This window comes from Chiloscyllium punctatum, chromosome 40 (assembly GCF_047496795.1).
Source record: "Chiloscyllium punctatum isolate Juve2018m chromosome 40, sChiPun1.3, whole genome shotgun sequence".
Lineage (NCBI taxonomy): Eukaryota > Metazoa > Chordata > Chondrichthyes > Orectolobiformes > Hemiscylliidae > Chiloscyllium > Chiloscyllium punctatum.
The window spans coordinates 34,902,309-34,918,213 of NC_092778.1; the positions used below are offsets into that span (position 1 = coordinate 34,902,309).

The following is a 15,905-nucleotide window of genomic DNA, read 5'->3' on the forward strand; positions in this document are numbered from 1 at the left end:
GCATACTCCTGAAGAATCTGTATTCAAAGCTCGCACATGATGTGTGTGTTTAAGAAATAGAAACACTTCTTTTTGTTAAATGCAGTTCTGTTTTCAGAGGGTGTCTTGCCAGTGGCACTGTGTGTAGTCAATCATACTCTGCATTCACAAGAAATCAGCCAGGCCTGCAAAGCCTATGAACTGCTCAGCGTGCTGTTTCCATCCAACTGATATTTCATGAAGTCATAAACCCTCTTGAAAAGGTTGTTGATGACCTCCTGATACAGCAGTAAGTGGCAACCTGTGAGATTCCAAATACATTGCTGGTCGAGACCTAGAAGGTACAGAAATTTACTATGGCCCTAACTTGAAACAAGATTGGTATGAGGAAGCACCTTTAGCCCCTTGGGCACAGGTCAGCCTAGGTTAGGACAGATTTCTTGATCTCAAGAAATAGTGGAGTCAACTCGACCTCTCGGCCTTTTTAGATTAGATTACTTACAGGAAACAGGCAGGGAGGTCATTCGAACATGGTAGAGACATTCTTCAGGAACCCCGAAATGTCGATTCTCCTGCTCCTTGGATGCTGCCTGACCTGTTGCGCTTTATCAGCAACACATTTTTCAGCTCTGATCTCCAGCATCTGCAGTCCTCACTTTCTCCCAGTTGATTTTTCTCTAAGTACAATTAAAGAAAGGAATTTGCATTCTGTTATGATCCTAGAATAATGGATTGCTAGATCAGTTTCAAGCCCTTGGGCTACATTTCCATTAATCTATTTGGAAGGGAACACAATCTTAGAATTTTTTTTAGAATCCTTACTGAATGGAAGGTCCTTCAGCCCAACAGGTCCACACCAACCCTCCAAAGAGTAACCCACACAGACCCATTCCCCTACCTATATCCCTGACTAACACACCTAGCCTACATATCCTTGAACACTATGGGCAATTTAGCATGACCAATTCACCTGACCTGCACATCTTTGGATTGTGGGAGGAAACCGGAGGACCTAGAGGAAACCAATGCAGACCCAGGGAGAATGTTCAAACGCCACACAGACAGTCACTCGAGCCTGGAATTGAACCTGAGTCTCTGGTGCTGTGAAACTGCCGTGCTAACCACTGAGCCACCATGCCGCCCTCAATCAGGAGGGAAAATACAATGGTGGCCAGGATTGGGATCTAGAAGTTCTCCCATATTTTCGGCTCTGTCCATTTTTACCAGCACAGGAAAAGGGATAGTCAGGATTTCCACAAGTTGCATTATAGGCACTGGGAGTGATTGCTGGAGCCATACAGCTAGGATTTTTAAGATGTCAGACATGGTTTGAAGAACTGCTCTCTGTGGAAGCAATGCTGTATTATGAATGACACAGGATGCAATTCTGAAAGTGCAAAAAACATTTCTGAACATTTACAAGAAACCATGGTTCTGTTTTAAAATTAACAGGCAAGCCCCAGGTAAGGTGTAGAAGCTAGACAAGCAGGGGGAAGATGATGTGATATTCGCAGTACACAAATACCAGACAATAATCATCTCCACTAAGAGACAATCTAACCGCTGTCCCTGACATTCAACGATGTTTCCAACACTGTATGCTCCACTATCAACATCCTGGGGTTACCATTGTCCAGAAACTCAACTGGTCTTGGCCTAGAAATACAGTAGTTGCAAGAGTAGATCAGTGGCTACGCATACTGTGGTGAGTAACTCACTTCCTGACTCCCCAAATCCTGTCTACCATCTATAAGGCACAGTCTCCATTTGCCTGGATATCTGCAGCACCAACATATTCAGGAAGTTTGGCAACATCCAGGACAAAGCAGTCTGTTTGATTGATATCACATCCATAAATATCCACTCCCTCCACCACCGACACTTAATAGCAGTGGTGTGTACTATCTACAAGATGCACTGTAGAAATTCATCAAAGATCCTTAGACAGCATCTTTCAAACCCACGACCATTTTCATCTAGGACAAGAGTATCAGATACATGGGAAACCACCATCTGCAAGTACCCTCCAAGCTCTTCACCCTTCATTGGTTAATGATGTATATATAGGGCCACATTTTCATCATGGAGATCAGAACCTGGGATTGGCATTTGCTGTAACATTGCCTTTGCTGACAGCGTTCAGGAATTTCATTTGGGGAGGGAATGGCGATGAGCTTGCTATGTCTCCTGGGTCAACACATGCCAGAAGTGGAGATAGAGGCAGTCCAAGCTCATTGCAGATTTGGGCAACACCCCTTAGGAAGGATATAATATCTCTGGAGGAAGTACAGTGTAGGTTTGCATGAATAATTCCCCGGACTTCAGGGGTTAAGTAATGAGAAGAGATTTTACAAATTAGGCCTGTTTTCACTAGAAGTTTAAGGGGTGATCTGATTGAAGTCTTCAAGATATTAACAAGAAAGGCAAAATAAACTATTTCCATTGGATGAGGAGTCTAGAACTAGGGAGCATAGTCTGGAGAATTAGGGCAAGACCATTCAGGACAGATATTAGAAAGTGCTTCCACACATTAAGGGTGGTAGAGGATTTGAACTGTTTTCCACAAGTGGCAGTTGATGCTCGATCAGTTGTTAACTTTAAATATAAAATAGATGTACCTCTGGTAAGCAAAGGTATTAAAGGATATGGTAAAAACAAGGACTACAGATGCTGGAAACCAGGGTCTAGATTAGAGTGATACTGGTAAAGCACAGCAGGTCAGGCAGCATCCGAGCAGGAAAATCGACGTTTCGAGCAAAAGCCCTCCATCAGGCATAGAGATATGGATATGGGCCAAAGGCAGCTGTATGAAATTAGATCACAGATCAGCCATGATCTCATTGAAAGTCTGAATAGTCTCAAGGAGCTGAATTGTCTAATCTGGTTCTTATGTTCCTATGGTTCAGATCCACCTTCTTTGTGTTGTAGGAGGTTTGTAGTGAAACTGACAAGTGTTCTTGATAGAGGTGGCTAAAGTTTGTATTATGAGTGTCTATTTAAATGATTTGGAGGTGCCGGTGTTGGGCTGGGGTGGACAAAGTTAAAAATCACACAAAAACCAGGTCATACTCCAACAGGTTTATTTGGAAGCATTAGCTTTCGGAAGCTAACGACTTAATTCTCCAAAAACAACTCATTTCTTTTGCTAATACTTTTAGCATTTAATGTTTTTTCTTATAAAAAAAACTCGTGTATTTAATTATGCTCCGTGCAGGCTCTATTCCATTCCGGTAAAAACAATGACTGCAGATGCTGGAAACCAGATTCCGGATTAGTGGTGCTGGAAGAGCACAGCAGTTCAGGCAGCATCCGAGGAGCTTCGAAATCGACGTTTCAGGCAAAAGCCCTTCATCAGGAAAAGGGCTTTTGCCCGAAACGTCGATTTCGAAGCTACTGGGATGCTGCCTGAACTGCTGTGCTCTTCCAGCACCACTAATCCGGAATCTATTCCATTCCGTCCCTCTCACACCGCCTCGGTCTGATCCTTGGACTCGGATACACACACATGCGCACACCCCCTCACCCACTGAAGTGCCGCGTCACGAGTTCCTGCGTACCGAGCCGTGACGGTGATGGAACTTGTGCACAGGGATAGGTAACGTCATCAGATTCTGCGTTCGGTTTGTGGTTTGGCTCGGGAGTGGGAGTCGGGGGGTCGAAAGGGGTGGACAAAATGGTGTCACTGATGTAGGCAGGTAAGGGGTGGAGAGGTGGGGGGCGCGGCAATACAGTCAGAGTGGTTTCATTATTATTTAGAGTTATCTTCAATAACGTTAGAAACATGGATGTTTCATGTTATATGCTTTGTTAAGTCTTGTAGTTCCCAGCTTTAGATTCAGACTGGTGCTTCATTGGATATATTTCTCAGATCACACCATGTGTTATAGCCTAATGGTGTTAACACATAGACTGTAATACAGTGGTGATTAATGTGTCATTCTGCATATTCGTGTACAGATGTGTGTGAACATAATTTTTAACCTTTTAAAGTAAACAACTTTAAATGTGGTAACTATTCTGTGGTGGTACAGAAATGTCAAAAAAAGTGTTAAATTGTAATTTCTCTCCCAAACTTTGCTTTGCCCACTTCCCCTGAAGTCTGCAAAGTTTTCAATTCTGGTTGGACAATCCTGATGGATTTTTTCACATCGCTGTTCCCCATCCAACACAACCACCCTCACAGTGCTGTGTTGCACTGATTCTTGTTGTTGTCATATTATGACTGTTGTGTCCCACTCCATGCTACTGCCATTGATCACTGGCCTAAATGCACACCTAGCAGCTGGACATGACATGCTATCCTAGTCATATACCACCCCACCCCTGCAACTGCCTTTAGTGACTCAAAATGGAATAGTTATGCCATTGTAGAAGGTGATTCAGTCACTCATGTCGTACTGGCTCTTCTTCTCCGGTAAAAGTTCCACTGCTTCAGCCTTTTCTCATAATCAGGACCTTTTTTTTAAATCAAGTAATTATCTAATTCCCTTTTAAAAACTTAATTGATATGCATAACACCCAGATCCTAACCACTTGCTGTACAAAAAATTTCACCATTGCTCCTTTTGCCACTACTCTTAAATTTGTGTTCTCTGGCTTTTGACTTGAACCAATGGGAGTAGTTACCCCCAAATAGTATGTCTAACCCCATCCTGTTGATTTTGAACACCTGCACTGATTTTTCTCTGAAGTTTCTCCAATCTATCAATGTTACTGAGCAGATTGACTCCCTTTGCACCTTCTCCAATGCTGTCACATTCTTCTGAAAGTGTGGTACCAAATAATTACCACTTAAGTACCTACTTCCTGCCACCATTGGTATTTTGCTAGGTAAGGAGAGAGACTCAGTTCATAGAGATGTACAGCATGGAAACAGACCCTTCAGTCCAACCCGTTCATGCCGATCAGAAATCCCAACCCAATCTCGTCCCACCTGCCAGCACCCAGCCCATATCCCTCCAAACCCTTCCTATTCATATACCTATCCAAATGCCTCTTAAATGTTACAGTTGTACCAGCCTCCACCACATCCTCTGGCAGCTCATTCCATACACTTACCACCCTCTGCATGAAAAAGTTGCCCCTTAGGTCTCTTTTATATCTTTCCCCTCTCACCCTAAACCTATGCCCTCCAGTTCTGGACTCCCCCACCCCATGGAAAAGACTTTGTCTATTTATCCTATCCATGCCCCTCAATTTTGTAAACCTCTATAAGGTCACCCCTCAGCCTACAATGCTCCAGGGAATACAGCCCCAACCTGTTCAGCCTCTCCCTGTCACTCAGATCCTCCAACCCTGGCAACCTCCTTGTAAATCTTTTCTGTACCCTTTCAAGTTTCACAACATCTTTCTGATAGGAAGGAGACCAGAATTACAGGCAATAGTCCAACAGTGGCCTAACCAATGTCCTGATGACTTGCCAACTCCTGTACTCAATACTCTGACCAATAAAGGAAAGCATACCAAACACCTCCTTCACTATCCTATCTACCTGCAACTTCACTTTCATGGAGCTATGAACCCGGATTCCAAGATCTTTGTTCAGCAACACTCCCTAGGACCTTACCATTAAGTGTATAAGTCCTGCTAAGATTTGCTTTCCCAAAATGCAGCACCTCGCATTTATCAGAATTAAATTCCATCTGCCACTTCTCAGCCCATTGGCCCATCTGGTCCAGATCCTGTTGTAATCTGAGGTAACCCTCTTAGCTGTCCACTACACCTCCAATTTTGGTGTCATCTGCAAACTTACTAACTGTACCCCTCATGCTCGCATCCACATAATTTGTGTAAATGACAAAAAGTAGAGGGCCCAGCACCGATCCTTGTGGCACTCCACTGGTCTCAAGCCTCCAGTCTGAAAAACAACCCTCCACCACCACCCTCTTGTCTTCTACCTTTGAGCCAGTTCTGTATGCAAATGGCTAATTCTCCCTGTATTCCATGAGATCTAACCTTTCTAATCAGTCTCCCATGGGGAACCTTGTCAAACGCCTTACTGAAGTCCACATAGATCACATCTACCGCTCTGCCCTCGTCAATTCTTTGTTACTTCTTCAAAAAAAACTCAATCAAGTTTGTGAGACATGATTTCCCACGCACAAAGCCATGTTGACTATCCCGAATCAGTCCTTGCCTTTCCAAGTACAGGTACATCCTGTCCCTCAGGATTTCCTCCAACAACTTGCCCACCACCAAGGTCAGGCTCACTGGTCTATAGTTCCCTGGCTTGTCTTTACCGCCCTTCTTAAACAGTGGCACCACATTTGCCAACCTCCAGTCTTCCAGCACCTCACCTGTGACTGTCAATGATACAAGTATCTTGGCAAGAGGCCCAGCAATCACTTCTCTAGCTTCCCATAGAGTTCTCGGGTACACCTGATCAGGTCCTGGGATTTATCCGCCTTTAACCGTTTCAAGATATCCAGCACTACCTCCTCTGTAATTTGGACATTTTGCAAGATGTGAAAATGTGTTGCTGGAAAAGCGCAGCAGGTCAGGCAGCATCCAAGGAACAGGAGAATCGACGTTTCAGGCATAAGCCCTTCTTCAGGAATGAGGAAAGTGTGTCCAACAGGCTGAGATAAAAGGTAGGGAGGAGGGACTTGGGGGAGGGGCATTGGAAATGCGATAGGTGGAAGGAGGTCAAGGTGAGGGTGATAGGCTGGAGTGGGATGGGGGCGGAGAGGTCAGGAAGAAGATTGCAGGTTAGGAAGGCGGTGCTGAGTTCAAGGGATTTGACTGAGACAAGGTGGGGGGAGGGGAAATGAGGAAACTGGAGAAATCTGAGTTCATCCCTTGTGGTTGGAGGGTTCCTAGGCGGAAGATGAGGCGCTCTTTCTCCAACCGTCGTGTTGCTATGGTCTGGCGATGGAGGAGTCCAAGGACCTGCATGTCCTTGGTGGAGTGGGGGGGGGAGTTGTAGTGTTGAGCTACGGGGTGATTGGGTTGGTTGGTCCGGGTGTCCCAGAGGTGTTCTCTGAAATGTTCCGCAAGTAGGCGGCCTGTCTCCCCAATATAGAGGAGGCCACATCGGGTGCAGCAGATGCAATAAATGATGTGTGTGGAGGTGCAGGTGAATCTGTGGCGGATATGGAAGGATCCCTTGGGGCCTTGGAGGGAAGTAAGGGGGGAGGAGTGGGCGCAAGTTTTGCATTTCTTGTGGTTGCAGGGGAAGGTGCCAGGAGTGGAGGTTGGGTTGGTGGGGGGTGTGGGCCTGACGAGGGAGTCACGGAGGGAGTGGTCTTTTCGGAACCTTGATGGGGAGGGGAGGGAAATATATCCCTGGTGGTGGGGTCCGTTTGGAGGTGGTGGAAATGACGGCGGATGATACGCTGTATATGGAGGTTGGTGGGGTGGTAGGTGAGGACCAGTGGGGTTCTGTCCTGGTGGCGGTTGGAGTGGCGGGGCTCAAGGGCGGAGGAGCGGGAATGCAAGATGTCACCATCTATTTCCCTACAGTCTATATCTTCCGTATCCTTTTCCACAGTAAATACTGATGCAAAAATTCATTTAGTATCTCTCCCATTTTCTCTAGCTCCACACAAAGGTCGCCTAGCTGATCTTTGAGGGGCCCTATTCTCTCCCTAATTACCCTTTTGTCCTTAATATATTTGTAAAAACCCTTTGGATTCTCCTTAATTCTATTTGCCAAAGCTATCTCATGTCCCCATTTTGCCCTCCTGATTTCCCTCTTAAGTATACTCCTACTTCCTTTCTACTCTTCTAAGGATTCACTCGATCTATCCTGTCTATACCTGTCATATGCTTCCTTCTTTTTCTTAACCAAACTCTCAATTTCTTTAGTCATCCAGCATTCCCTTTCACCCAGATAGGAATATACTTTCTCTGGATTCTTGTTATCTCATTCCTGAAGGCTTCACATTTTCCAGCCGTCCCTTTACCTGCGAACATCTGCCTCCAATCAGCTTTTGAAAGTTCTTGCCTAATACGGTCAAAATTGGCCTTTCTCCAATTTAGAACTTCACCTTTTAGATCTGGTCTATCCTTTTCCATCACTATTTTAAAACGAATAGAATTATGGTCGCTGGCCCCAAAGTGCTTCCCCACTGACACCTCAGTCACCTGTCCTGCCTTATTTCCCAAGAGTAGGTCAAGTTTTGCACCTTCGCTATGAGGTACATCCACATACTGAATCAGAAAATTGTCTTCAAAACACTTAAGAAATTCCTCTCCATCTAAACCTTTAACACTATGGCAGTCCCAGTCGATGATTGGAAAATTAAAATCCCCTGCCATAACTACCCTATTATTCTTACAGATAGCTGAGATCTACTTACAAGTTTGTTTCTCAATTTCCCTCTGACTATTAGGGGGGTCTATAATACAATCCCAATAAGGTGATCATCCCTTTCTTATTTCTCAGTTCCACCCAAATAACTTCCCTGGATGTATTTCTGGGAATATCCTCTCTCAGCACAGCTGTAATGCTATCCCTTATCAAAAATGTCACTCCCCCTCCTCTCTTGTCTCCCTTTCTATCCTTCCTGTAGCATTTGTATCCTGGAACATTAAGCTGCCAATCCTGCCCATCCCTGAGTCGTGTTTCTGTAATTGCTATGATATCCCAGTCCCACGTTCCTAACCATGCCCTGAGTTCATCTGCCTTCCCTGTTAGGCCCCTTGCATTGAAATAAATGCAGTTTAATTTATTAGTCCTACCTTGTCCCTGCCTGCCCTGACTGTTTGACTCACTTCTGTTCTCAGCTGTACCAGTCTCCGGTCGATCTCTTTCCTCACTATCTCCCTGGGTCCCACCCCCCCACCTTACTAGTTTAAATCCTCCCAACCAGTTCTAGCAAATTTTCCTGCCAGTATATTAGTCCCCTTCCATTTTAGGTGCAATCCATCCTTCTTGTACAGGTCACTTCTACCCCAAAAGAGATTCCAATGATAATTCTTCTCCCGTACACCAGCTCCTCAGTCATGCATTCATCTGCTCTATCCTCCTATTCCTGCCCTCACTGGCTTGTAGCACTGGGAGTAATCCAGATATTACTACCCTTGAGGACCTCCTCTTTAAATTTCTGCCTAACTCTCTGTAATCTCCCTTCAGAGTCTCAACCTTTTTCCTTCCAATGTCGTTGGTTCCAATGTGGATAATGACCTCCTGCTGGCCCCTCTCTCCCGTGAGAACATTCTGCACCCTCTCTGAAACATCCTTGATCCTGACACCAGGGAAACAACACACCATTCTGCTTTTTCTCTGCTGGCCACAGAAACGTCTGTCTGTACCTCTGACTACAGAATCCCCTAATACAATTGATCTCTTGGAAGCTGACGTACCCCTCGTTGCATTAGAGCCAGTCTCAATACCAGAAACTTGGCTGTTCGTGTTACATTCCCCTGAGAATCCATCACCCCCTACATTTTCCAAAACAGCATACATGTTTGAAATGGGTATATCCACAAAAGACTCCTGCACTAGCTGCCTACCTCTCTTACCCTTCTATGTGACTGTATCTGAGACTTTTACCCCCTTCCTATAACTGCCATCCATCACACATTGTTGCTGTTGCAAATTCCTCATCGCTTCTATCTGTCTGTCCAACCGATCCACTCGATCTGATAAGATTTGCATCCAACAGCATTTATGGCAGATATAATCCGCAGTAACCCTTAAACTCTCTTTAAACTCCCACTTCTGACAAGAAGTACATATCACTGCAGAGGCCATTTTTGCTCCTTCACAATCTACAAACCCGAAAATAACACTGTCTTATTCCTCTGCAAACACTGCCCCAGGTTAAATTAATGGCTATGGCTTATATTTTAAGTTTAATCAAGAGACTTATCTCCAAAAACATATAATCAAGAAAGAATCCACTATACTCACCACTGCAGCCTTTCTCTTGGACAGACTTAAAACAACAATTAACTTGTCTGATTCTGTGCTGTGAAGTTCACCCAACAGTTCCTCCAAGATTAGTTGTGAATTTCACTGTTTGCTAATTTTCCCAGATGCACTCCAATGTTCAGCGATACACGAATTCAAACAGTAAAGGCAGTAACTGTGCAGGTTCTTTCTCACCTGCACTGTCCTCACCATGTGCTTCCTTTTCTTAGAAGTAGGACACACAATTGCAGAGGTTGGAGACTAAATCAAGCCATTACATTGTGGATTTCTGGGCCAGTTGAACTTGTGTTCATTCTCATCTTTTTTGCCAGTATGTGGGTGCTACTAACTCCAATAACTGGGACAGGCATTTCTATTCTTCCTCCCAAAGTAACACTTTCATATTTTCCTACAATGTACTCCATTTAATCTATCTATGTCTTTGTAGATTCTTTAAATCTTTTTGATTTATTATTTTGATACCTTCTTCGTATCATCAATTTTACTTGCCATTCAATCGGTCTCTTCATCCAAGACATAGAATAGGTTGTGAGCATTTGAAACCCCAACACTGAACCCTATAGATTGACAACCTGAAAGTGACTCCTACTGTTAGTTCAGTAATTCTCTAGTCGTGCTAACATGTTACAAAACCACAAGATCTTATTTTGTGTAGTAATCTTTGTGGCACCTTATCAAGTGTCTTCTGGAAATCTAAGTACACCGCATCTACAGGTTCCCCTAATCTATTCTGTTTGTTTCTTCCTTAACTACTTATAATAGTTAAATGCAATTTCCCTTTCATAGAAATGGTGTTGGCTCTGCCTGATTGTTCTTTTTTTAACGTCTTGCTATCATCTCCTTAGTAATGGATTCTAACATTTTCCTCATTAGGAAACATTGGGCTAAGTGGCCTGAAGCTTTTTACTTTGTCTCCATCCATTCCTAAAAAGAAGTGTTACATTTTTTTCTTAATCTACTGGGAGTTTCTGGGATTCCAGGAAATTTTGTAAGATACAAGCAAGGCATCCATTATCTCTGTAGCCACTTGTTTTAAACCTTAGTTTGGAGGGCATCAGACTCATGCACTTGTCAGCCTTTAGATCTAATAATTTTTCCAGTAATTTTTCCAAAATGATTGTGAGCAGTTTAAGTTCCTGCCTCTGCTTAACCTATTGATTTTCAAGTATACTTTGGTTTGCAAAATATTCTGGCCATTGATGTACATCAAAAAAAAGTTATGGTCCTAACATTGGTTGTCCAACATGTGGTCTTGAATCATTATTAGATTAGATTACTTACAGTGTGGAAACAGGCCCTTCGGCCCAACAAGTCCACACCGCCCCACCGAAGCGCAACCCACCCATACCCCTTCATCTACCCCTTACCTAACACTACGGGCAATTTAGCATGGCCAATTCACCTGACCTGCACATCTTTGGAGTGTGGGAGGAAACCGGAGCACCCGGAGGAAACCCACGCAGACACGGGGAGAATGTGCAAACTCCACACAGTGTCGCCTGAGGCGGGAATTGAACCCGGGTCTCTGGCGCTGTGAGGCAGCAGTGCTAACCACTGTGCCACCGTGCCGCCCACGAATCAGAAGCCCAGATTGGTTCATGATCTCATTCGGTTATTTAAAGTAAATTTAAGTTTCAAAATCCCAAATCCTCAATAGAATAAAGCCATACAATTCCACGGGTTTGGAAATCAAGCAACAGTCAAACTGTTTTGTTAGCAACCCAGACGTCAGTCATAAAATTCTTCTTAACACCTGGCTTTTCCTCCAAAAGAATTTCCATATTCTCTAGAAACTTCTTCTTCTTAATTCCCTCACTGCAATCAGGAATGCCCGAACACTTGCTCATGTCCTGGTTGTTCAATCCTGTCTTCCAGATAGTGCTCTGACTCTCAAGCATTGACCTCACTTCTCCAAGAGCTTCTTGCAGCTCTGCTTGCTTAGAACCTGCACACAGCATTAATTCACTGCCTGGAGACTCTTCCTCAATTGCTCTCCCAGTGATCATCTTGCAGTTGTTTTTTATCCAGTCTCTCAGGAAATTTCTTCATCCCTCCTGATTCCTGTTACCTTTGTGATTCTTAGTTTCTTCTGGTTACTTCACTCAGACCATCTGGATCTTTTTTCAGCTGCCTCTGAACACATGCAGAATCAGCCTTGCTCACTATGCGCACCCTGGGACTAGCAAGGTTCTGGGAACTTGTATTCTAGATTGCCTCCCGAAACAAGATAAATTGGTTCTGTAATAAACAACCATCTTTGCACTATGCCATTGTTCATGCCTCACCATTCACAGGTAGCAAATCCCGTGAAGCTATGCCCTCATGCATATCATTGGTTGCTTCACATGTTCTCAGAGTGCACCGCCTCCAGCAATCTGACAACACATTCTTTCATAGAGTCATAGAGATGTACAGCATGGAAACAGACCCTTTGGTCCAACTCGTCCATACCGACCAGATATCCCAACCCAATCTAGTCCCACCTGCCAGCACCCAGCCCATATCCCTCCAAACCCTTCCTGTTCATATACCATCCAAATGCCTCTTAAATGTTGCAATTGTACCAGCCACCAGCACTTCCTCTAGTAGCTCATTCCATACATGTACCACTCTCTGTGTGAAAACGTTGCCCCTCAGGTCTCTTTTATATCTTTCCCCTCTCACCCTAAACCTATGCCCTCTAGTTCTGGACTCCCCGACCCCAAGGAAAAGACTTTGTCTATTTACCCTATCCATGCCCCTCATAATTTTGTAAACCTCTATAAGGTCACCCCCTCAGCCTCCGACACTCCAGGGAAAACAGCCCCAGCCTGTTCAGCCTCTCCTTATAACTCAAGTCCTCCAACCCTGGCAGCATCCTTGTAAATCTTTTCTGAACCCTTTCAAATTTCACAACATCTTTCCAATAGGAAGGAGACCAGAATTGCACGCAATATTCCAACAGTGACCTAACCAATGTCCTGTACAGCCGCAACATGATCTCCCACCACCTGTACTCAATACTCTGACCAAAAAAGGAAAGCATACCAAATGCCTGATTCACTATCCTATCTACCTGCAACTCTACTTTCAAGGAGCTATGAACCTGCACTCCAAGGTCTCTTTGTTCAGCAACACTCCCTAGGACCTTACCAATAAGTGTATAAGTCCTGCTAAGATTTGCTTTCCCAAAATGCAGCACCTCGCATTTATCTGAATTAAACTCTATCTGTCACTTCTCAGTCCATTGGCCCATCTGGTCCAGATCCTGTTGTAATCTGAGGTAACCCTCTTTGCTGTCCACTACACCTCCAATTTTGGTGTCATCTGCAAATTTACTAACTGTATCTCTTATGCTCTCATCCAAATCATTTATGTAAATGACAAAAAAGTAGAAGACCCAGCACTGACCCTTGTGGCACTCCACTGGTCACAGGCCTCCAGTCTGGAAAAACAACCCTCCACCACCACCCTCTGTCTTCTACCAATTCTGTATCCAAATGGCTAGTTCTCCCTGTATTCCATGAGATCTAACCTTAGTCTCCCATGGGGAACCTTGTTGAATGCCTTACTGAAGTCCACATAGGTCACAACTACCGCTCTGCCCTCATCAATCCTCTGTTACTTCCTCAAAAAACTCAATCAAATTTGTGAGACGTGATTTCCCACACACAAAGCCATGTTGACTATCCCTAATCAGCCCTTGCATTTCCAAATACATGTACATCCTGTCCCTCAGGATTCCCTCCAATAACTTGCCCACCACCGACGTCAGGCTCACTGGTCTATAGTTCCCTGGCTTGTCCTTACCACCTTTCTTAAACAGTGACACCACATTAGCCAACCTCCAGTCTTCCGGCACCTCACCTGTGACTATCGATGATACAAATATTCTCAGCAAGAGGCCCAACAATCACTTCTCTAGCTTCCCACAGAGTTCTCGGGTACACCTGATCAGGTCCTGGGCATTTATCCACCGTTAACCGTTTCAAGACATCCAGCACTACCTCCTCTGTAATATGGACATTTTGTAAGATGTCACCATCTCTTTCCCTACAGTCTATATCTTCCATATCCTTTTCCACAGTAAATACTGATGCAAAATACTCACTTAGTATTTCCCCCATTTTCTGCGGCTCCACACAAAGGCTGCCTTGCTGACCTTTGAGGGATAAATCTAGGACTGCAGATGCTGGAAACCGGAGTCGAGATTAGAATGGTGCTGGAAAAGCACAGCAGGTCAGGCAGCATCTGAGGAGCAGGTAAATCGTCGTTTCAGGCAAAAGCCCTTCATCAGGAATAGATGAAGGGCTTTTGCCCGAAACGTCGATTTTCCTGCTCCTTGGGTGCTGCCTGACCTGCTGTGCTTTTCCAACACCACTCTAATATGATCTCTGAGGGGCTCTATTCTCTTCCTAGTTACCCTTTTGTCCTTGTGTATTTGTAAAAATCCTTTGGATTCTCCTTAATTTTATTTGCCAAAGCTATCTCATGTATGTCCCCTTTTTGTCCTCATGATTTCCCTCTTATGTATACTCCTACTTCCTTTTTACTCTTCTAAGGATTCACTCGATCTATCCTGTCTATACCTTACATATGCTTCCTTCTTTTTCTTAACCAAACTATCACTTTCTTTAATCATCCAGCATTACCTGTACCTACCAGCCTTCCCTTTCACCCTAACAGGAATATACTTTCTCTGGATTCTCTATATCTCATTCCTGAAGGCTTCACATTTTCCAGCCATCCCTTTACCTGCGAACATCTGCCCCCAAAAGTTCTTGCCTAGTACCGTCAAAATTGGCCTTTCTCCAATTTAGAACTTCACCTTTTCCATCTAATAGAATCTAATAGAATTTTAAATCTAATAGAATTATGGTCACTGGCCCCAAAGTGCTCCCGCACTGACACCTCAGTCACCTGCCCTGCCTTATTTCCCAAGAGTAGGTCAAGTTTTGCACCTTCGCTATGAGGTACATCCACATACTGAATCAGAAAATTGTCCTGTACACAATTAACAAATTCCTCTCCATCTAAACCCTTAGCACTATGGCAGTCCCAGTCTATGTTTGGAAAGTTAAAAGTCCCTACATAACCACCCTATTATTTTTCCAGATAGCTGAGATCTTCTTACAAGTTTGTTTTTCAATTTCCCTCTGACTATTAGGGGGTCTATAATACAATCCCAATAAGGTGATCATCCCTTTCTTATTTCTCAGTTCCACCCAAATAACTTCCCTGGATGTATTTCCGGGAATATCCTCCCTCAGCACAGCTGTAATGCTATCCCTTATCAAAAATGCCACTCCCCCTCCTCTCTTGCCTCCCTTTCTATCCTTCCTGTAGCATTTGTATCCTGGAACATTAAGCTGCCAGTCCTGCCCATCCCTGAGCCATGTTTCTGTAATTGCTATGATATCCCAGTCCCATGTTCCTAACCATGACCTGAGTTCATCTGCCTTCCCTATTGGGCTCCTTGCATTGAAATAAATGCAGTTTAATTTATTAGTCCTACCTTGTCCCTACGTGCCCTGACTGTTTGACTCGCTTCTGTTCTCAACTGTACCCGTCTCAGATTGATCTCTTTTCTCACTATATTCTTGGGTTCCCTCTCCCCCCACCTTACTAGTTTAAATCCTCCCGAGCAGCTCTAGCAAGTTTCCCTGCCAGTAAATTAGTCCCCTTCCATTTTAGGTGCAATGCGTCCTTCTTGTGCAGGTCACTTCTACCCCAAAAGAGATTCCAATGATCCAAAAATGTGAATCCTTCTTCCATACACCAGCCCCTCAGCCATGTATTCATCTGCTCTATCCTCCTATTCTAGCCCTCACTAGCTCATAGCACCAGGAGTAATCCAGATATTACTACTCTCGAGGACCTTTTTAAATTTCTGCCTAACACAGTGGTTAGCACTGCTGCCTCACAGCGGCAGAGACCTGGGTTCAATTCCCGCCTCAGGCGACTGACTGTGTGGAGTTTGCACATTCTCCCCGTGTCTGCGTGGGTTTCCTCCGGGTGCTCCGGTTTCCTCCCACAGTCCAAAGATGTGCAGGTCAGGTGAATTGGCCAT

At 44.4% G+C, this 15,905-nt stretch overlaps 1 protein-coding gene across 2 annotated transcripts in view; it reads left to right on the plus strand.

Moving 5' to 3' along the window:
• Positions 1-3,588: 3,588 nt before the first annotated feature.
• kdm8 (lysine (K)-specific demethylase 8) overlaps positions 3,589-15,905 on the plus strand; it is a 41,384-nt gene continuing 29,067 nt past the window's right edge. For both annotated transcript variants that reach the window (XM_072559513.1, XM_072559514.1), the window contains exon 1: positions 3,589-3,674. The gene's annotated coding sequence lies outside the window, so the exon portion shown is untranslated. The remainder of the gene's footprint in view (positions 3,675-15,905) is intronic.